Here is a 23,066-nt window from a genome sequence, read left to right on the forward strand (position 1 = left end):
ACAGCCGCTGCTCCTGTGAGGCCGCTGCTGCCGTGAGGCCGCGGCAGCACTGCCTGCCCACCCTAGATTCAACTCCGAATCCGGCAGTTGCACAACTGGCTTGGTGGTCCTCCTGTCGGCATGGCAGTGGCTGGCTTACAGGAGGACCACCAAACTCGTAAAAAGGCTCTAAGTCCTTAGTTCCACAGGGGTTATAAACCGAATTTCCGGGCCGTGTACTGGAGAGAAGTCTAGAAAACATTTGAAGGCAGCTGCGCAGTACATGTGGCAACAGCTCTGTCACTACTATTCAATATGCTTACAAAACTACTATGTGAATAATATCCAGTTCTAGTACTAATACTTTTAAGAGTGTGTTGATTACTGTTGTCGCGGAACATTTGAACTTAAGACGTTGATGCTACGAAATAAAAAATTTTTTGTCTCTGGCAGGTACTTTAGCCAAATCTGCTTGTGGCACCTTTTGGACTTCTGGTTCAAGCTGGCCTTAGGCCAGCTACGCGGAGAATGTGCTATGGCAAGAGGCCATGCCTTCTGACTCATCTGGGGAAATCTGGAAATCTAATTTATGATTTTAAAAATCATTCAACATTTGCACAAAGTACATCTTAAAATGCACTTTTTGAAGGCTAGTTACAGGGCCGGAATTAATGTAGTTGTTTAATTGTATATGCCTCTGGTAACAAGTTCAGGAGAAACACTGTGGTAGAAATTAACAAAGGGACTGCTCTGAAAGTCTTACATTTCCAGTTGTAGGGGCACTTCTAAATTCGGAACAAATGTCCAACTTTCAATTTAATCCCAAGAGTACTGCTGAAAACGTGAAACAGCCATAGATTTCCAATAGAACTTGCGTGCACAAGAGGCAGATTTCCAGGAGAACTCACATGCATAAGTATTACGGCATCTAGACATGTAACAAGGTGTACAGTTCTCTGTCTGAAAATGTATTGAAGTGCGCATTAAAACATTATACTTTTTTATTGTTCCTTATAAGTTTGGGGGCATTCACCAAATTTTACAGGTAGACCCCTGCCCAAAATTACCAACAACCCTGCCCTACTACTAAATGTGTGATTACATAAACTCCACTAAAGTAGTGGAATTTTGCATTTTCAAATACCCTTTTGAAGATAATGACAACATTCCTGATTCATTGAAAAAAGAATGGAATTTTAACCTTGCAAATGGGGTTCTCTTTGAACCGCTGCTGACTAAGAAACGTGTGAGTCAACCCCCTTGTGCTGTATCTTACAGAGCACTGACAAAACGAAGAAGAGGCAGTTATTGGGTTCTTAAAGAGGTATTGGCACCAGTAGACTTGGGTCAATATCCAAAAACAAGTCTATTTATTAACTTTGGTTTTAAATTTTTATAAAGAGGTACATGCTATAAAGGAAGCCTCAGTGTGCATAGGGAGGTGCAAAAGGCGAGAGAAAAAGATTAACGTCTCATCATTGTCATAATAGCTTCTCATTTGACCAGTGGAAGACTGATGTCTTCTGTTAAGAACCTGCCTCCTTGTGTGCAGAGAAACAATGACAAAGCCTTGGATGGAGTAAGCATGTGATCCTAGCAACTGACCTTGAGTTTAAAGCAAGTGCCAGTTTCAAGCGTCTGACTAGGAAGGAAGCAAGATCAACCCATGAACAACCCAATAATATTTAAGACTGAGTTGACGAAATCTAACCAGGGAATTTTCAGAGTCCACTGGAATTTGAGGTTGTCTTACCGGTGGAGGCAAGTAGTCCACAATGAGGCGCCTTGCATACGGAGGGAACTTCTAATGAGTTTCATGTGTTCGGTCATGTAGAGTAGTGCAAACACATCACACCTGAAGTAACTCAAAATATCCTAAAATGCACAGGTTGGAACACCACATAACATGTTGGAAATGTCAACAATAAAACAATAACTTAATAGGCACTAATGCAATGTGAGTCCTAATTTATTGATCCACTTTTATTTTGCTTTCTATAGACCGCCTCAATTACTTTACTTCGCTTACACACCTTCCCCTGGCATCAAGTTCAGATCCCTAGCTTTTGTCACTACTGTGTATCTGCATCAGGTTAATGCATCTCAAAGGCATGTTGTACACAGATTGTAGACAGACAGGAGGCTCAGTCTTTGGTGCGGGAGGAGTATATGATGGTGGCTTGCATTGCAATGAGAAATAGTATACACATGTTTTTTTGCGCCCATTTTGTAATTACTTATTCGTTTTTACCGTACTTTTTCATTACAACACAGATTAAGCACCATCCTGTATAACTTTACATAAGAGTTAAATAAGGTAACCACAAGGATAATTTGATACAATACTTTTATATTTAAAAAGCTACTTCCTTTTATCTGATATTTTTGCAATTAATGTATTAAATTACCTTTCGAAAAAAATACGATGTGGCATTCATTTATTTAACATCAGGTTTCAATATTTTGCGAGCTATCCATGTACTTGAAAGTTCACAGTCTCCCAGAGGATTTATTAAAAGGAGTTTAACCAAATGTTTCCGTTTCCATTTTTCATATTTCTTGTATGTACTGCTGTTCTGCATATATTTCAGCTGATTGGTGCTTATGAACGATGCTCATCCAAGAGCACAGGAAGGTGGAACCGCCTCTTCCTTCACAGGTGGCATACACATCCAGCGGGCGAACCAGATCCGTCCCCCCTCCCCCGTGCACCCTCCCTGCCCTTCTTCCCGTTAAAAGGACCGAGCCCGTTTCAGAGGGACAGCCTCGAGCAGGTAAGATGTAAATATAAATGTGTGTGTCTTGTAAAGCGCACTGCTACCCGGAGGCGTCCTGGCGCTATAGACCGCTGGGGAACCCGTCCTGGCTTTCCCTGTGAGATGTTCCCTCCTGGGTATCTCCAAGGTGAAACCAGGCATCCCCGGCGTTTGTGGGAGGCCGTTGTGGAGATGAGGCAAGCTAATGCCCAGAGTTGCCGAGTGTGATCCCTGGTTAGAGTAGGCACCGAGGCGAGAATTATCGAGTCCGCTGACCCTGGTTCACGACCCTGCCACGTCGGGAATTGAACCCTGGTCCCAGGCCGTCCTCTGCTTCTGGGTCTGCCGTTTCTAACCAGTAAGCCACACCACTCCACTGTGGCTCCTCAGCCTATGCTATTCCCTCTTAGATCTCAAACAGCTGTTATTAGGTAAAAGTTTGTTCAAGGTAAGTCACGAGTCACCTGTTCAGTCATTCCCTCTAAAGCAGTGGAAAACGTTTATTTCACAAACGGCACTTATTTACCTTAAACTGGTAGTGAGTTTGGTTTACACCTGACCTGGGCAGAAAGTGAGCTGGTTGATGTGTCAGGCTCGCTAACTCTCTGTCCTGTCCTTGGCCGATGTTGTACATTTAAGCAAACAAATTCTTGCAAGTCCATTATGGATGTGTAAGATGTTGCAAAGATTTGTTTCCCAAACAACGCCTTTTTTTGCAAAAAGTACCCAAAAATATAGAAAAGTTGAGAAATGTGTAAGTTGGGCATGAAAATATGAACTATCGCAAATCTGTTGTATGGAATGTGTGTTGAGGTACTGGCATGTAAAAGGTGAGCGTCCGGCATGGGGACGGATGTGCACCCCACCTGCCCTGAGAGCCCCAGCTGCATGCATATCTGGACCCCTGGTAATGATTTTTGGTCCTAGGGCACATGTGTGTTCACCATGACCTAGGCCTGTCTCATGGTAATGGGCCAGAAGGGGTGCACCAAGCTCGAGGGACATGATCACGGTGGTGGCAGGATCCCTGTGCTGTGTTTCATAATGATCAGTAGAGCGAACAGGCCTTTTTACCTATATCACAGGAATGGTGCCTAAAGGCCCACTCATGTAAAGTTCTGTGGTGGTGTACTTAACTTACTCTTGCCTGCATGGATTGTATGTAGCGCTGGATGCTTGATACTTGCATGTGCTTGCTGGGATGGAATGTGTTTGTGCCTGTGCATGGTTCATTTTGGAAATATAGCCTGCAGAGGTTGAGAGGTGAGGGCTGCAACCCTCAGATGGGGGTTGTGTGGTGCTGATATTCCTAGGGGCTGAGGAGGGAGCACACACCATTGGAAGGGGAGTAAAGCATCCTCTGTGCACATCAACGGTCTTTTTGATTCCAGGAAGAGTTACTGGGCAGTGAGGCCTGGACTCATTGTCAAAGTTATGGAGAGACTGATAAAGCTGGCACTGTCGACCAGGGAACCTTGATTGAGAGGAAGGCCTAGGCCTTTGAACATTTATGAGACATATTTCAGTGGAGGCTGACAGCCAGGTGTGATCTGCAGTTACTCACTTAGCCTGTGTTGTGGGTCAGTCAGAAATGGAGCCACTCTTGATGTGGCAGACAGTGCAAAGAGCAGTGCAGAGGAGAGAGGGCTCCAAAGGAGCCGACACCCCAACTCAAATGTCAAGGGGTCAGACACCAAATCACATTTTGTATCCGGAGTTAGACTATAAAGATGGGAGCATGAAACAGCACTATCCATCAGGAGGAAGCAGATTGCAAAGACTTCTAACTACAGGACCAGGACTAGGGACCACTCTCTGCTTGTCTCTCTGCTAGGCATGGGGACATCACCCAGGAAGTCAAGACAACTTATCATGAACCTGTAGCACCAGAATTCTGCCTAACTGCCAAGACCATTGGACCCTGTGTTGAGGAGAGGAGCACCTGGAGGGGCAAGACTCAGACAGGATCCTAGTGAGTGGATCCTGATGAGCGAAGTGTGAGATGCTCAGTCTGGTTGGTACTGCTGCAGGAGTGCAGGCTGTCCACCCACTCTTGACCCCCATGTGACCAGGATGGGCGGCCACCATGAAGTATGGGTGTCTCCCTTGTGTGTGCCAAATCAAGCGATCTTGCGTGACCAAGAAGGGGCCCACAGTGAAGTGTGTGCAGTCACTGTGCAGCCGCCAAGGTCGGCGAACTCCATGTCCCCAGGAAGGGGGTGGACTGTGAAGACGAGGACATAACCTGTGTGCTGGCCAAGTTTGGCAAACCAACATGTGCCAAGAAGGGGATCCACGGTCAGTCTGGGCCGATGCCCTGATTCACCTTGCCAGGGAAGCCAGGAGAAACACTTACTGATCGCTGCAGGCAGCCGCGGTCGGTGCAGGTAACGGCGGTGGGGCAGTGGGGTCGTGTAACAGGAGTTTCCGAGGGATGATGCCAAGGGAAAATTAAATAAATAATTACCTGGCCCCACAGCTGTTACCTGCACGGACCGCGGCTGACTGCAGGAGCCAGGCAAAGATGTCCGACAACTACATGGGCCATCTGAGGTCTGAGGAGGTCAATTCATCATCAGGGAAAGTTCGCAAGAGGTCGTGAGCCCTCATCGTTGGGAGAGCGGAGCGCACGAAGGCGCTCCACCATCCTCCCAGGATTACCGATGTCATCAGGTCAGATAAAACGCAGTGGCCGCTAGTGGAATTTGAAACTAGTGGAGCTTAAGAACAATTAATGAACTTTGGTGCACATGCGAGTGAGCTCGAAATTTTCTAGGAAAGTTTGGGAGATTTCTGCCCCTGAGAACATTTTCAAAAAGTGGTGTAAAACGGTGCATTTTCAAACAAAATTTCTATAATAAATTAACCAACAATCACTTTTCTTATAGGTATTTTTAAAGAAAAAATTTAAATGTATTGCATCGAATTTTTAATTTTTTATCTGCAAATTTGAGAGGTAGAGGTGAGCGAGCCATTGAAAGCTTGAGCTAACTGCCTGGCTCGGGCTAAGTTCAAGATCCTTTTGGACTCTTGAGTCAAAAATGAGCCATGCCTTCTTGTGGCACCTGCCTGTTGCCTATGCTCTAATCTCATGTGCCAAGAAAGGGAGACAAAAAAATATGTTCAGTATAAAATAGGGCAGCAAGAGAAACATCCATTTACTTGCTTAACGGCTCAATGTGACACCAAAAATCCAAGGATCAATCCTGGTTTATCCAAATGATGTGATCCTAGGCTTCTGAGTCTGGCTGTTGCATTCAGCTGGATCCGGAGGTCCCTGACACCTCTCTATACCTGCACACAGATCCAGTGGCAGTAATTACAAGGCATCAGAGGAAACGAAAATGAGGAAATATGAAGAGCAGACAGGACAGCCAGAAAAAGAAAATTAGCAAATTGGCATGAAATAAAAAGAAAGGACATGCTGACAGAGAAAGAAGGAAACGGAGAAAAATTATGAGAAAGGTAGCAGGAGAGAAAAAAAGACGTAAGAACAAAGGAGGAAACAAGTGCAAAAAGCAAGAATAGGGTAAGTAAATTATTTTAAAAAACACGAAAGTAGTCTGAAGAGTGCAGAACGCCTCGCATCACGGACAGCTGCCTGTACCTGATTATGGCCCCTCCACCGTCTGGGCAGCCTGCTCCAAGCATCCACTCTCCCCTCAGGGTCCGCACACTTCGTTACAGCAACCCGGCACAGGCTCCAGTTTAATCTGTAAACTCACCCTTCCTTAAGTCATCACATGATGCCGTGAGGCCAATGAAGTCTGATGACCTCTCCCCACCCTGTGACAATTAGGAAAGAGAGAAAGATCGGTTGTGAGGTAGCAGTGAGTGGCATGCAGCCCTAGGCAGTAAATGTCCCATATGTGGGTCCCTTGCTCGCTGCACCACTGGATTCAAGCTAGCCTTGCTGATGAGGGGTGATGCCCTAAAACCAGTCCCAAAATGCTTGTTTCCGGTCCAGGTAAGTCCTGGCTTGGCAGTTCAGACTGAATTGTTCCCATGAGGTTCATGGTCAAGACTGATTTGCATATGGCTTAGTCCAAACTAGGGTGCAGAGTGAGCAAAAGAACAATGGATTACACCCAGATCTCTTGACTTGAGTGGTTGAAAAGTTTCAGCACTCCATCAATCATCTTGTTGTGTTTCCAATATTCAAGTCAACCATTCAAAACACTGTGAGACCAAAATGCTCCCAGGCGGGAGAAACACAAGAATAAAGAGGTAGGCCATCAAATCAAAAAGAAACAACTGAGAAAGCCAAAAAAGCAATCCAAGTACGAGCAAAGGGCTGACAGAAATCCCACTCTATGCTTATTGGGAATAACAGGACGAGCCAACAGAGTGCTAGAGCTAAAGCTGTCCATAGTCTAGTGCTATAAAAATGAACGAAACTTGATTTGGCAGCACAAAATGTTCAGAAAAACAGATTAAAAGCAAAAAAGTAAATGAACAGCTCATAACGGATTAAACAAAGAGATGTTAGAACATGGATAACAGGTAGGAGGTAAGGCTAGAAAACGGAGACATTGAATATAAAGAAAATGAAACTGAAACAGAGAATATATAATCTCGTTTGTTGCTGTAGACAAGAAAAAGTATGAGCAGGGTGCAAGACAGAAAATAGACATACATTATTTCTGAATGGCTTGTAGAAGAGTAGTTATATATTTCAGCAGCTGCTATTGAAAATAGACCTTGAAAACTAGATCTGTTGAGAATAGTGCAATGAAGGGCTAAAGATGAACAGCAGTTGTCAGCAGAAGAAGAACAAGCATTGACAAAGTCAGCATGTCTGGTATTGCCAGTACTTATTTTTTATAGTTTTTTTAAAAATATTAATTACAAACACATTATAAAGATGAACACCCGTGTGTACTCATGTATGTACATACACTGGTGGAAATCTTTGAATACTTTGGCAGTAAAGATTTACAGAATCATTCAAAGATGGATGCCATGCATGCATGGCTGGCCATCTTTAATGTAGCTAAAACCAGTTAAATATATGCAGGTGGGGCTTGGTGTAAGCCAACATAGGGGTTGACGCGTAGTCCTGTCACTCTGCTCTGACCGTGATGACCACAAGACATCCCACCATGTGCAGAAGTCCACTACTGAGGGCCCAGGGTGCTACAGAGTACCCGGGGCTTTGAGACGGTAAGCAGAGGAAAAGCAGGCACTTTGGGTTAGGTCTAGGCAGCTCGACAAGAGCTGAGCAGCGAACAAGCACTGGCAAGATGCTGCCCCCAAAACAGAGTGGACACAACTAATAACGCCTTGAGGCACTACCCCCTTTCCACATTCCTTGTGGTGTAGCTGGGGGTCCCACAGAGCAGCAATTGAAGAGAAAAAACAGATCAGTGAGGCATGGTCGTACGATGGTCCTCCTGACATAGGACCCTGGACATGGGGTGTGCCACATGGGCGAGAAGGGGCCCGAGCTGTAGGCAGGAAAAGTGTTGCATATTTGTTGGAAGTCTATGAGACCAGGCGACATGACACAATAAAAGACCAAGGCCCTAGACAGCTGGAAAAACGAAATAATGAATAATAAATTATTAACTTAAACTTGAACCTAACTGAAGCAATGACTGTATGCATCGAACCAGAGTGCAACAAGTAGGTAGCACTTTGGGCGAATTTAAGTGATTCTGGACAGGATGGGCCATGGCGCACACAGTGGTGAAGCATAAGGGGCTGGGGCATAGGGCTGTAGACACAGGAGAGATGCTGTCTGAGCAGACCCCCCCCCCCCCCCCCCATTGGTTATTGTGAGTCAAACAGAACTCCTGAGGTGCTCGGTGGTAGGTACAGATGTGACACCCAGTGCCTACAATGAGTGATCCAGGTCAGACTAAACTGTGTGAAACCAGTTCACGCCTCCCATGCAAGAGCACAGGAGAGGCACAAACATTATACATTTGGTATACTGGAGGAGGAGGGACGTTTTGATGTCAAAGGTGCAGTTGGTCACAAACGGACACATTAGCTTTCAGAATACAGGAGGGGTGGGGATGAGGTTCTCCCAGATACACCTCCTAGCCCAAGCTTGCTATCAATGGGAGAGTGGGCCCGGCAGTGGGGGGATTGACTCTAGGTATTAGGACACATATGCAGTGCCTGAACCGAGGGGGGCTGGATCATTCTTGCTAATATGGCATCATCTGTTAGGTGCAACAGAGACCACACCAATAATTATTAATGCACTGTAACTCCCATCCCCAACCCCATGAACCTAAAAAACTGAAAAATAAATAACATTTATACTAAGAATACATTTAATAATGCAGTTCAGTATATTACCAAAACAATCTGCAAATTAAAAAATATAACACAATTTAATAAACTACCCAAGCAAAAGCCTAAAAAATCAAAAAGATAAAAAAATCTAAATAAAAACACTCAAATATAACACAATATAAAAATTAAATACAATAAATCAATGCACACCAAAACCACTCTGAAAAAAAAGAAAAATAACACAAATAGCATGCACAAATGTATTAAAAAACAGGCATAACGTTAAGATTACTAAACAAATTTTTTTTAAATGTAATAAAACAAAAATAATAATATATTACCCACATAAACCCCTACATACCAAAAACCTGAACTATAAAAAATAAAAAAACGTTTTTAAATATTTAAATGAATAAAATCCAAATAAATGTAATTTAAAAAAAAATACTTTAATAAATTATCTACTCAAAGCCCAAAATAATCAACAACCCAAAAAATAAATAACACTAATTAAAAATAATTAATTCAACCCAAAATATTTTCAATTTTTTTTTACGTTAAAACATGAATAAAATGTAATACACTACCCATTCGAAATACCTACAAAGCCTGACCAATAAAATCACAACTGCATTTTTAGATGCAAACAAATTACCCACGATTAATTAAAACATTTAAGAATTTAAAAACTGCCCACTGAAACCCCAAAATAACCACAACCCAAAAAAATAAATAACAATATTAATAAATAAAGAATTATTACAACAAAAACAAACATCTCATTCCCAACAATACCCAGCTTCCCCAAAACAAAAATATATATTTAGATATGTAACACACACATATATATACATAAATATATTTTCAACAGTAACAAACATGTTTCAAAATATATAAACAAATTTAACATTCAAATAAACATTATAAACCCTACATAAAATCACTCTGAAACAATATTATACAACAATATTAAGGTTATTGATATTAAAAACTTTGATATTATATAAAACAAACAATTATATACTTACCATCAATACTTATCTTGATATAATGATACCGACTATCAATGCTGCGTAGCCTTTATTCTACCTCCGGACTCTATCGGCCACAACCAGACACTCCTTGCCTCATTATCTCACTCTTATTGGTTGTTTTCCTTCATTTTTTCCTGTCACTGTTTTTACATCATTCTCTTCCTCTTCCTATCCCCCCTTTTGTGTTCTTCTCTCTCTTCCACTGTGTGAAAGTCTGATGACGAATAATAATTGCTGGTTCCTAAAAATTATTGCTGGTGGACGCTTCCAGCTTAAATTAAGTATTGCCATGCTATAGGCAAAATATAGCGTAACAGTCAACCAACAGAGTTGGAGCTGAAGGCCAAGCAGACACTTCTCCCTACTATATCCCCACACTTGCGTATATAACAATTGCAACTGAGATTAAAGTCATAGAGCTAGCATGCAAAGCCATATTCCAATGGGGAAAAAGTCATTTCACCTACAAAAAGAAGAGTTCAACAGAAGTCCACGTAACACATCTTCTCCAGCTTGTAAGAGTTGCCCTTTCCCTGGTGTATTATCAGAAAAAAAGAAGAAATTCATAGCAATCAGGCAGGTAATATATACACAATGGAAAAGTTGGAAAAAGAAATGCAAAAGGCATATGTGGAGTATCCACGATCAGTCAAAGAAGAGGCCAAAACAAAATGTCCTCAACAGTCTAAAAGAATGCCTAAACCAGGAATGATTGGGTAGAGTCGCACCAAATGAAATCTATTGTTTGCTTTTACTAAAAACATACTATTCATACTTACTTACATGGGCTTCTGGATAGCTGGATCCAAGGGAGAGGCAATTTCAAAATAGAGTGCTCTGATTGGCCCAGGGATCTTTTTTCCTTTGGCCCTTCTCAGACTCCCACAAGAGCAAGCACTCGGTTTGCCGGTAAGCAACTTGAGAAAAATGTTGCTGCTAGCCATTACAAGACTCTTGGACTTAGTCCCATGTCCTAATTTTTTTTAATACTATAAATATTCAGGGTAGGCACACCTTCAGGTCAAAAAAGAAACAATAATCTGCAAATAATTTGATCCTACGAGACTCTTGCGGGATTGGGAAAAAAATCAACAAGATGGAAGCCGGATTGAATGTGGTGACGGAGAGGCAGCTGCAATTTGACATGACTACCAGTGTGTTACATTGGCTCCTACACACTCCCAAAATTGGACCACAAGCAAATATATAGACATGGGACTTCTTCTGGCCAAAAGAGAAATCACGAGGTTCTGGAAAACGAGAACAGGTCCTACTGAAATGGGCCGCTAGTGAAAGCACACTCCGATACCAAATGGCACGTCGAAGACTAGACGACAAGGCGCTGGAGGCAGCAGCTGCGTGGGAAGCATTAGTACAGGCCTTACGCGACTTTACATCGCACAACGAGGAGGAAGAGCCTGACATTGACAATCCCCAAGGCAACAAAAAAAAGATGGAAGCCGGACCACATTCAATAGTTATAAGCCCCAGGGAGCATACCCCCAGGGCTGTATTCATGAAGGGGAGGTGGGCTGCGCAGCCCCTATCCCTGAGCCTAGAGAGGCCCTGGGGAAACCCTACCCTGGGGCCGAGAAGGTTTTATATGGGGTGCATGGCCCACCTCTCCAATCCTAACCCTGGCCAAAATTTAAGAAAATGGGGAAGGGACTGCGTGTCCCCCTACCCGTGAGCTTCAAAAGGCCCCAGGGAGTCCACCCTCCGGGCCAAAATGTAACAGATGGGGAAGGGGGCCCCTCTTTAAGCCATTAATGGCCCTGGGGACCCCATCGCCCATAGTCGGCTCAGTAGCACTGTCTTGGGGAGCCAACACCCGGGACACAGCAGTTTCCCAGCCTGGCGTGAGCATTTTTTAATTTCCCTCTAAATGGGAGCAAGCACTATGTCTTGTCCCAGCAGGCGGGAGCTTCAAAATACTCCTGCCCGCTGGGAGCGGACTTTTTATCTGTTTCCATGCCCGCAGAGAAGCGGGCAGGGAAACAGTTCAAAATATTACCCCCACCCAGAGGAAGCAGAATTAGTAGCTGCTCCCTCTATATGCGAGGACCGGGCTGAGGCTGCATGCCGTAGGGCTCCCCCCGTGGCCCGCAACAAATGAAAGGTGGATGCCCAGAGTGGGCACCAGGGCACCCACCTTTAAAGTGTAAGGGCCACGAGAGATTAGGTCCCTGGAGTCAAAATGGCCCCAGGGAGGGGGGCCGCAGGCATCTCTCCCCCTCAAAATCATGTTGGGTCCAAAGGATGGCATCCCCTGGGCCAAAATCGGCCCAGGGAGGGCAGCCACTTGTGCCCATCTCCCTTTATTTAAAAGAGTGGCCCTGGATGATGGGGTCCCCAGGACTGAAATCGGCCCTGGTGGGGGGCCGGCTGCCTTCCTCTCCCTGATCATCATGCTGGGCCCCAGGGGATCGGGTCCCCAAGGCCAAAACTGGCATGGGGCGTCATGTGAGCCCCTCTCTCTTTTATTTAGAGAAATGGCCCAAGGGGATTGGATCCCCAGGGCCTAAAAAGGATCAGGGAGATGAGGCTCTGGAACAGGGGCATGCTGCCCCCTCCCCCTTTAAAAAAAAGAAGGCCCTGGGAGATGAGGTCCACAGTGCATTATGAAGCTCAGGGAGGGGTACCACACGGTGCTCTCCCTTTTAAATAAATAAAAAAAGATACTGGGGAATGGGGACCCAAGGGCCGGGCCAAAGGCCATGTGCACAGTGGAGTAGGCTGCCTTTGTGGGGGTTGGCCAGAAGGCCCTGGCTCCATGCCAGGCCTTATGGCCAACCCCTACTGCCAACAGCTGAAGGTAATGCACATTGTGGGGTTGGCTGCTTGTGGGGATATGCACCCAACACCCTGCCGCACATTGCCAAAGGCAGGGCGCGGCGGGGGGTTGGATTTACTTATCTAAAATAAATATTACTTTATGTTGAAAAAATATTGAAATTCACTGGAAAAAAACAAACGTTAAACTAATGTTATAGTTAGGTGTGATGAAATAATCAATTTTAATTTTTTTCTTAAATCCCTTAGAAATTCACTGGAAAAAAACAGAGGTTAAAGTAATGTTATAGTTAGTTGAATTTGTCAGCGACAAGATTAAAGTTTTGAACTAAAAAAAAACTGAAATTTACCAGTTAGAGTTGGCAGTTTTAACTATAACTTGTGCCCCCGCCATGCACTGCTTATGACCTCATATATTACATCACTTATGACACCACTGTGTACATATGTATATGTACATATATATATATAGATATCATCTTTTGTGAGTGACATACGTACCCAACCCTCCACAAGTGCTCATTCTCTGACTCCTGTCTCACCTCTGTGCAATCGTATCTCACCAACCCTTTCATCTAGTTGTGTGCCTCTCTGGTAAAGCTCACCATCCAGCCCACCTTAGAACTCCATTACTTGCATCTACTCCTAATGTATTAGCTCTAATATGGCCATATGTGTGGTGGTATGTTAAATAAATGTGGGGAGAGGAAAAGTGGAGGGAAGAAAAACTTGAGCCACAGCTTCCAAGTGCATATTAACAATGTGAAATAGCAGTATATAGCATAGTTCCTCTGATGACATTGGCTTAACTCCAGGGGCTTTATTCAACATCTGGATAATCCATGTCTCACTCCATGGCGGATTTGGTCATCCTGGTTGCTGAGTTAGTCAGTTCTTCCGCCAATGCTTCCAAAGAAGACCTCCGCAGGTTGATCTCTGCCACCACTTTTGCCTGTAGGGCCACCCCTTGCTATTCGGTGGCTTGCCTCCTTTTCTTGGCTCCCATCGTATGCGCTTCCATCTACTCCTTCTTCATGGGAACTCAGCAATAGTTATTTTGTGTTCCATGGCCCAGTCATACAGCACACCCAGCACTGTGAAGAAGTGTGATGTTGTTCCATCTAGAAATGTTAGCTTTGCAGGGAAAAACAGCATGTACTTTATCAGCTGGAGAGACAGGAGGCTCAGCTTACTTCTACAAATATGCCTCCCCTGTTGCTGCACTGTGGCTGTCAGTCCACAAAAGAAACACCTTTCTATCACCCACTATGAACAGGTCATCATACCAACTGCAACAGGTTTTCCTCGTTACTATAACTTAGGAGCAGGTCATCACATGGTGGGGGCTCGCCTAGAATGATACCTTCAGGAGGCTCATTCTTGGCCAGAGCGTGGCAAATCTTGATGCACAAGATGATCCATCTGGAGAGCGTTCTCTTGTGGACGGAATCTGTTAATGTCAAGTTTGTCCATAATGTTCAGCACCAAAATGAGTGCCTTCGTCCAGTAGTGCAATTTAGTGCACCGTAACTCTTATAACCTCCTTTCGGACTCATTTGCTCTCTATTTCAGATACCTCACTCTTTATTGCACAAACTTTATCTTATTATATTTGCACCCAGCACTCACACAGAAGACCTCACCCTGACTAGCGATGACTCGATGTTTGCCACCCTCTCAGTTACTTTGCAGAGGTCTGCCTTTAGTAAGGAGAGATCATTGCCCACCATAACAAGTTTCAAATCCACGGCCTCTCATGTGTACCCAGTTGTAGCCAGTATTGCATCCAATTTGTCTGTCAACAAGGTTATGGTGGCCTCTCGCGGTCCATCTCTCATCAGTAAATAAAAAAATAACAGCTTCCATCTTATTTTGGACACATGCGTGACAGAGCTTGGTGCACCTACAAAATGAGGTAGACATGTCAACAAGCCTTTTTTTCTTTTTAACTTTTCGTCATGCTACACAGCATCTTGTTGATGGTGCCAGGATAGCTGAGAGGCTATGCCAAAGCTAATAGGTCGAAAAGTTGTGACTTACTGGCTTTGTCAATGCTTATTTTCCCTGTCCACTCTCGCTTACATACAATATATCTGTACAGCAATGATCATCTCTGTAGGTAAACACTTGACTGTCAACATTGAACTCAGTCTTAGAATCTCACCCACTCTTCTGGCACTGCATATTAAGGATGTTTAACAGACCCTCTTCATACTACAATTTATTAAATCTCCACTCCTATTTCCCTATACTAATTCACCACTAATTCTTTATGGGTTCCGGAGTAGTGTGCTACACACCGAAAAGCACTTCAACACCTCATTGGGAGTAGCAAGCACTATATAAATGCAAACCCTTGCCTCTTCTATCCTTCCACTATCCTTGTCAATCCAAATAACTGACTAATATGTCCACCGCTCAAATCAATTTTCATATTTCCTTATACTAATTCACCGCTTATCCTCTTTGGGTTCCGGAGTAGCGTGCTTCTCGCCAAAAAGTGCTTCAACACCTCATCAGATGTGCTACTACCTGTGCCTCGTCAGGGGTAGTAGGCTCTATAGAAATGCAATTACAATTACATATGCTGCTGTCCCCATCTCTTCTTACCCCTCCCACTCAAATGATGCATATAGAAGTCATTCATCAAATCTCCTAAAATACTGGTTTCACTTCAGAGCGTCTAGTATTTGTCAGTGTTTCTTCCTTATATCCGATTGATTGCAGTTCTGTTCGATGGTGTAGTAAACCGAAAAATAAGCAGAAGCACGGGATAAGGTTTAGAACTGCTCATAGGCAAAACACATAACCCTCACAACACAGCTTCACCCACATTGGCATGAATTTAACGAGTACGCTTATCACCAATGTGGAACTCATTTTATTTTTTAGTATAACAACTGCATGTGAATTAGTCACAACATATGTGCTTGCTCAGCCCCAGGGCCGGCGCTAGGCATGGGCAGTGTGGGTAGCTGCCCAGGGCCTCGCACTCAGCTCAATAACAGGGGGCCCCACTGTCACATTTTCACAGTCAGCTCACCCACTCCCCCAGGCCCCCCTCCCCCAACTCAATCACTTTGCTAATGTCTTTATGAGCGAGGTGTCTTGAACTTACAGGTCAGGACATGGTAGCCTTCCTGGGTGTGAAAGGTGGGGGAGGGTAAACAAGGGGTAGAGGACGTGAGAGCAGCAAAGTCAGCAATTATGTTGGCTCTCAGAGACAAGGGCAGGGCCGCACCTCTGTTTAAAACCTGTGGCAAAGAACTGGTCTGCCCTTTGTGTATTCCGTTTCCAGGCGACAGAAGGCTCTTTTGTTTCCACAATGAGCCGGACATTAACAAGTAAGGAGAGATCGATGAGGGGAGGGGGAGCATCCAGCTCAGACTGCCACCGTAGGGCAGTGTTTAGTAAAGTGTCTCCCTACTGCTTTGAGGCACAGAGGAGGTGTTTCTTCATCCCCTGGGTCTCGAAGCAGTGAATCAGGCTGCAAAGTTAGGTGTGGGGCCCTTTTCACTGGGACTTGCGCCATTATCTAGTGCTGTGAAGTCTAGGGCAGCTGGGCCTCACAGCTCTCCATCAGGCTGAAAGGGCCAGAGGTGGGGGCCCCCCAGGACAGGGGGGGTCCTGTCCTCTGCCTCACAGCGCTATACTTCTAGATCATTACATTTAATTTCCCAGCCTAGGCCAACAGTGATAAACTTAGAGGGCTGTAAATGCAGCTAAGTGCGTAGAAATGGATTACCACCCAATTTCCCCAGCAGGGAGCTCCGTGGCCCCTCTTATCGTGAAGGAAGAAGATTGAATGCTTTGTGACACACTTTGAGTCCCTCACTTATGTCCGAGCAGCTGTGAATTTCTTGTCCATTTAATTACTTGTAGGGTTATTCATAGATACTGTTTTGAACCCCTGATTGTGCTCCACCTGGGTTTTGTTTAACAGGGCAGGGATGGTGGGGTGTGGTGGAAGGCAGAAGGGAAGTACTGTAGCTAGACAATGCTTTAACACAATCATTCAGTACACCTCCAATCGGTCCCACTCTAATCCACCCCACACCACTCCACTCCACTCCCACTTAATCCAATCCACCCTAGACCAATCCAAACCACCCCACTGCTTCACACTCCAATCCTCTCACCCCATATCCCAATTTGCCCCACTCTAATATGCCCCACACCAAACCAAAACAACCTGTCCTAAAACAATCTGCCCCACACCGATCCAATATGCCCACACCAATCCAATCTGCCCTAAAACAATCTGCCCCACACCAATCCAATCTGCCACACACCAATCCAATCTGCCCCCAAACAATCTGCCCCACACCAATACAATCTACCCCCAAACAATGTGCCACACACTAATCCACGCGGCCCCTCTCCAAAACAATTTGCCCCACACCAAAACAATCTGCCCCACGCCAAAACAATTTGCCCCACACCAAAACAATCTGCCCCACTCCCCAATCCCCACCACACCCCAATCCCCACCAGACTACAATCAAAGCCAGACTACAATCCACACCACTCCATCCCAATTCACCCCGCTCCAATCCACCACAATCCACTCCAAACCACTCCACCTCCATCCAATCCACCCCACTCCAATCTAATCCATCCCACTTCAATCCAATCCACCCAAATTGAATCAACCCCACTCTAATCCAAACCTCCGTACTCCAATCCAACCCACCCCAATTCAATCCAACCCACTCACCCCAATCCAACCCACCTCACCCAATCCAGTTCACCCCACCCAAATCCCATTCACCCCAATCTAATCCACCCCACGCCAATGTAATCCACGCCAAACCAGCCCAATCCAAAGACCCACTCCAATGCAATCCTCCTCACCTCACCTCCTCAACCCAATCCAATCCATCCCAGTCCCTTCAAAATCCATTCCACTCCATTCAAATCCACCCCACTCCAATCCCCCAAAAATCTGCCCACAACAATCTGCCCCCTCCACTCCAAAACAATCTCACCCAATTAATATAAAACAATTTGCTCCACCCCAATCCAAAACAATCTGCCCACTCCAATCCAAAACATTCTGCCCCACTCCAATCCGCCCCGCTCCAACCCAAAATAATTTGCCCCACTCAATCCAAAACAATTTGCCCCACCCCAATCCAAAACAATTTGCCCTATTCTAATCCAAAACAGTCTGCCCGCTCCCATCCAAAACAATCTGCCCCACTCCAATCCACTTCACCTCACCTCCATCCAATCCACCCACTCCAATATAATCCTTCCCACTTCAATCCAATCCACCCAAATTGAATCAACCTCACTCTAATCCAAACCTCTGTACTTCAATCCAACCCACCCCAATTCAATCCAACCCACTCACCACAATCCAACCCACCTCACCCAATCCAGTTCACCCCACCCAAATCCCATTCACCCCAATCTAATCCACCCCACTGCAATTCTATCTACTCCAATCCACCCCACCCCAATCCAATTCACCCAAATTCAATTCATCCCAATCCATTCCCCATCTCACTACATTCCACCCCACTCCAGTCCACCCCCTCCACTCCAGTCCACCCCACTCCTGTTCACTCCAATCCACCAAACCCCAATCCAGTCCTCCCTCCCCATTTTAATCCACCCACTCCAGTCTAATCCACCACATTCAGTCCACCCCACTCCAACCCAGCCCACTCCACTGCAGTTCAATCCACTCCACTTTACTCCAATCCACCCAACTCTACCCCAATCCAATCCTCCACAGTTCCGGCCACCCCACTTATCCCAATCCCTCTAGTCCACCAAACTCCAATCCACCCCACCCCAAACTGATCTTATACACCCTACTCCAATCCACCTCACCCCATTTCAATCCATCCCACTCCAATCCAATCCACCCAACCACCCAGTCCACCTCACTCCACTCACTCCAACTCTCTCTATCCCAATTCAACCCAATCCACCCCAATCCACCCACTACCTCAGGCCACCCCACTCCAATCTACGACACTCCACTCTACGACTCTGCACTTGATAACACTGCACTCTACCACAATCTCTGCCACTGAACCACTGAACTCTACTCCCATCTACTCAACTGTATAACACTCTACACCCCCTATTCCACTCTACAACTACTACTCCAACAAATTCAGTCTATGACACCCTACTCCTACCACTCTTCTCAAGGACACTCCATGCCACTAAGTTTTAACCATGCTGAACAGCAGCCACACTGGTGTACAACACGGCAACTCAACATTGTCAAAGCCAATATTTTTTATAGGCGCGACCTATTGGCTTTGCCAATGGTGATGTTATTCTGAACTTTTGCCTGTAATATTTAGCAATATTTTGAAATTGAATATTTAGCATGAAAAGAGGCACTCAACACATTGGATATTAACGCAGTGGTGAAACGCACAATACCTATGTAGTGGCGTGACAAAGCTATTTTTAGCTGTCATTTGAATTATCACATACATATAAAGGTGTTTCATTCTACTTTTTCTACGGAGTTACGATTGTACTATTTAATGACGATCAGATAATGGATCGTGGACGGACGATTGTGCCATGAATAGATTCAAACTGCTGGTCTACCGTTATACAGCCAGGGTGCAACTCACGATACTATTCTGCTATCAACTGTGAACAAACCGAGGCCTTTGCTTGCCTCCTCTCCAGGCTTTGTTTGTCAACAGATTTACTATCCAATCCTATGCCCCAGTTATTAGGGTCAACACACAATGATAAAGGCCCGGCATGTATTTAGCCTTGTTTGTTGCATGTACTGAGCCCAAATCCACTTTACGGAGGGATCAGAAAGAAGATGGACATTGTGCAAGGGATTCCTTGTGGCCTCGCATGTAAAGGTGCAGCCATAGTATGGCAATGAAGTTCACTAACTCATTCCTTAATCCCCATATTCAGCCTTTGGTTTTGGTACATTGGCAATATGGCAGCCATTTGGAGCTTCCCTTTTCAAAGGTTTATCCAAAGGTTTAGTAGCCAGATCTGGTGGCTCAATGGACTAATGCATCCATTGCAGGGGCCTGTGTTCGACCTCAGGGTCACAGGTTCAAATCCCGGCGGGTCCACTCAGCCTTTCATCCATATGAGGTCGGTAAAATGAGTACCATTGAGTTGGGTAACAATGAACATCTGTTATTCAGTGCCAAGAGACCTCTGGGTGAGCGTGCGCTTTACAAATTGTTATGTTATTTTATCCTTAAGAAACGTAATTTGTAGTGTTGCGAAAAGCGTACATTTCTGTTACCCAGTCTAAGGATACTTTAATCGTAGGCTGGACAGCCTGTTAAGTGAGCAATTAAATAGGTATACTTATGAAATTCTACATGAAAGATGAGAGGTCTGAACTTTCATGCCAACCTTATATCAGCTAGACTGCTCGAGGTTGAACATTGATCACAACAGAAATGACGTTGCCCCACAAGCAGCCTTATAGATTCATGTTCAATGCTGTGTAACCCACAGCAGCAATTTGGAAGCATTTCTAATTCATTTTAATGGGATTTTAGCTTTTCAAGTGTGTTTTACTAGGATGTGTCCAATTAAGATATTGTATGGTATTGTAGCATTTGTTTAGCGCTTACTATATGTGAGGTGCTAAGCACTTACCAACATAGATAGCAAGCTATAACATGTAGTTGGAAGTATGAGGTTAGAAGGGTGTTGTGTTGTTTTGAGAATAAGTTTAATGTTTTTTATGTCATGCGTGATGGGCAACGAGGTACAGATTACATTATGGAAAGCAGCACCAGGGGTTCAGATGGGTGAGGGTATGTGAGAGGGAGACTCACAAACTGTAATAATAATAAGGAAGTCCCAGCTTAGCCACAGTGACATTGGAATGATGTGTGCCTGTACCCCAAAAAAGGTGATCATCACAGAAGGCCCAGTAATCCACATGGCGACATGTGCCTGGCAGCAAAGGCTTTCAATGAGTATAAAGATGCCAAAATCGCTAGAATTGTAATTGGTGAGATAAGCTGTAGCCATGCACTATTTTATTTATTTAGAGGCAAAGATATGGCCTAATGCTAAAAAAAAAAGTACACCTGATGAAGGAGGAAGGAAGCCAAAGAGAAATCAAGGCTGACAACCTCAGCAGAAACAACACAAACTTTAAAACATCCAAATTCCACCTACTTCTACGGACCCATGGAAGCCAACATTTTTAGCAGGACTTCACACAAGCCACTCTCAAGCTGCAGGCGGCTGTCAAAAGCAGACAATCACCAGTTGGACGGGTCTTATTCGGATTTTGGTTTAGACCCCAGCCTCACTGATACCCTGCACATGGAAAGGTGAGTGACAAAGCGCTTGATATGTTTTTGCCCTGAGAGCACAATAGCAGATTGTGCTGCCTAGTGTTGCCTTACTGGCAACACCCCTCCATGCAAGCCCAATATTTTACTTGGAGTCCCAGGGACCCTTGTTCATTCCAGCTAACATGACAAAACATCCTCATGACCTTTAGGAATTTCTTCCCAGAAATGTTTACCTTCATTATCAGTAGTGAATGACATATCAGGGTAAAAAAGACACAATTGAAGAAATAAGACTTAGCCTGCTTCCATTATTTTGTCTAGGAGAGCATCATGGCACAGATTTGTATTTCTCAATTTTTTCAATCTTGGCACTGCTCTTCTCTGATCCAACAAGAGTCTACAGTTCATTTTAAAGACAGTGGAATAAGGGTGTAGAAATACCATTTATCAGAGGGGGAATATGCTGCAAAAGGAGCAAGTGCCCTCACACACCTGTATGCGGGTCATGCTTCATCATCGGACAATCTTCTACGCGGGCCAGCACTGCAATGCCCAACGGGCACCCAAAAGGGGCACTTTACCGGAGATCTTTTCATAGAACTGTTGGACCATTATATATAGTAAGGAGCTTATATGCTGGACCTAACGACTCCTGGTCCCCCCATTTGATATAACAGCTCTTCTCTAACCTGAGAGTCTTGTCAGAAACACTTTTTGTGTTTCTCCACAAGTTACCTTTACTTCTGATCTCCAATGTCCTGAGTAATATCCTGATCGGCTCAGAAGATCGTCACCACCTAATCATTGAAGGAGAATGTAAGTATGACACTCATTTTTTTGCCTTGTATTATTTCCCTGTTAGTTATGAATGAGCTTTCTGATAACCTGTCATATTTATATGTTTGTATTAGGATGTAGGCGAAACAGGGCAGATTCTACCAATAACTTCCAGATGTGTACAGGACATAATACAAAGATTGCAATTTCTTTTATTTCGTCATTCCTGCCCTACCCCATATTTTTCTCAAGTTTGACGACCATGTAAAGTTGTGAATATATAGATGAATAGGACCATCTTTTTGGGGCGATTGATGGATTTTCATCAGAATAATGCCATTCTGACACTGCCACTTTCAACTGGCCTGACACCAAATGAAAACCCCCTAAAATCTGCAGCATACCTTTACTTTAACTCCTTGGATGCTGATGACGGAACCGCTCCGTCATCAGCTGCGGGTGCGCTGTGCTGATGATGGAGCGGTTCCGTCATGGCCCGCTCGGAACGCCTGCGAGGCGCGAATTCCGCGCCTGCGCTGGACGTTCCATTGAGCGGGGCGGGCCATGACGGAACCGCTCCGTCATGAGCACAGCTCAACCGAGGCTGGTGACGGAGCGGTTCCGTCACCAGCATGCGGCCGCCGCGCGGCCGCCCCGCCCCCTTAGCACTGCGGCGGAATAGGCGCTGCAGTGAAGGGGTTAAACACATAGATACTAAACTTTACGTAATTAATCACCGGACAAACACTGCAACATAAGATGTAGCAGAAGGGACGTATAACCTCCCGAGAAGAACACAACGATAAGCTTACAAATATTGAACCAATATTCTGGTCAATACATGGATGAAGATTCCCTTATACATACGTCATCCCCACAAGAACCCCTTTGAGGGTTGGAATTATCACCTCAAAAAATAACAAAAGAAACATTGGAGAATAGCCTTGAAAAAGTCGGGTGTTACATTCCCCAAAACGACGAAACACGTGTCGGCTGTGACGTCTCCTGAAATAAACAACAACCAACCCTGAATAAAAGGAATGAGAATTTATTTTGTGTGCGAACTGTATGGTGGAAACACATGTATATATTTGTAACATGGTATACTAAACGTGTGCTAAGGAGTCTCAAGCATCTTGTGGCATTTGCCTAACTAGAAGAGAGAAAGTGGTTCTCTTCTCCTTGTAGCACCGTTGAAACATTATAAA

This window comes from Lissotriton vulgaris, chromosome 4_1, assembly GCF_964263255.1.
Source record: "Lissotriton vulgaris chromosome 4_1, aLisVul1.2, whole genome shotgun sequence".
Classification (NCBI taxonomy): domain Eukaryota; kingdom Metazoa; phylum Chordata; class Amphibia; order Caudata; family Salamandridae; genus Lissotriton; species Lissotriton vulgaris.